Raw genomic sequence first — 1,330 nt, 5'->3', positions numbered from 1 at the left:
GTGCAAATAGTTCTTCATTGCAGAGCACATTTTTTAAGTATCTGCTCCCATGGAGTTAACATCAACTGTTGCTTATGAAGCTCAATGAAACAAGACGGCAACAAAGAATCAAGAGAAACAACCTCTGGAACAAAAACCACATGAACATGTACACATAGATGACATGTACAATCATGTGATAGTCATGTGACATACCATTACCTTTAATAGGTCTGTCTGCTAGGAATGTAACTACTTGACTCCTTCCTCTTAATTCTTGAGGTATCACTACTGACAGTATATCATTAGTCCTTTCAATTCCTTCATGAACCTCAAACTGAACTGATTGAGCATATAGTGAACCAGCTGCAATTAATAATGACAGTAACGATTTGAGAAAATATTTCATTTGTATATTTTTCAGAGTCTTATATGTTCTTATGTTGTGCAGCAAGTTTGAGCTGATTGAAATAAAAATTAGATTATTTAAAAAAATTTTAAAGATACTCAAAAATCGGGCCAATTTCCCCATACTATAGCACAGGGTTGATGACCAAAAATGAAAGGGTGAAAATTTTCCACTTTAATAATTTTTTTAATGCATATACACGTTCTTATATTGTGTAGAAAGTTTGAGCTAATTCTGATCAAATTTGGATTTTTTTACAAATTTTTCAAATTGCTCCAAAATCAGGCAAAAATCCCTGTACTATTAGTAACGCGGTAGCGTTACTAAGTAGGATTCACCCCCAAACAAAATGGCTACCACGACTTTTGCAGCCTTGCTATACCAGGAAACATAGGCGGCTGCAGGATTTGACTACTAGTCGGGCATGGGTGTGGCATAGGAAATGGGTTGGGCGCGAAGCGCGCTGCGATTTTGGCCACACCCTCTTTTATGCACCCTTTTTAGCACAATTTTTTGGTAGAGAAGGGGGGTTATTGTAATAAAGTAGTGGGTGGTGTAGCTCCAACACTGACTTCTGTAGTGGTAATAGTACTAGTAGTAGTATTAGTAGAGGAAGTAGAAGAATAGGGTGATGGAGAATGAGCAACAATTGATTGTACATCAACTGTAGCTGTAAAAACTGTAGCTGTATCAACCACAAGAGTAGACTGAGACTCATGATCATCAACTCTCAGCAAGAAACTGACCTAAAGTAAGAATTATGAGATAATCTGTATTATTGACTTCTATACTGTACTTACTAGGTTCACTTTGTAAACTGTTGTTCCTTTTTAGCAGGCTTGTTCACAAAGGACATAGTGAAGCTAGTCCAGGCTTTTAGACATTGCAACTGACAAGAAAAGAACACTGAAATAGCACTAAATAATGAAATGATTATGCTTT

At 36.5% G+C, this 1,330-nt stretch overlaps 1 long non-coding RNA gene across 1 annotated transcript; it reads right to left on the bottom strand.

The window, feature by feature from the left end:
* Nucleotides 1-932: 932 nt before the first annotated feature.
* LOC109587230 (uncharacterized) lies at nucleotides 933-1,276 on the bottom strand. Its single transcript, XR_002187485.1, has 2 exons — nucleotides 1,189-1,276; nucleotides 933-1,134 (listed from the first exon to the last, which is right to left on the bottom strand). It is a non-coding gene; the product is annotated as an uncharacterized LOC109587230 (long non-coding RNA).
* Nucleotides 1,277-1,330: the final 54 nt, after the last annotated feature.

Source organism: Amphimedon queenslandica, unplaced genomic scaffold (genome assembly GCF_000090795.2).
Source record: "Amphimedon queenslandica unplaced genomic scaffold, v1.1 AMPQUscaffold_12645, whole genome shotgun sequence".
NCBI classification, from domain to species: Eukaryota; Metazoa; Porifera; class Demospongiae; order Haplosclerida; family Niphatidae; genus Amphimedon; species Amphimedon queenslandica.
This window is presented reverse-complemented; position numbering and strand designations above follow the sequence as displayed.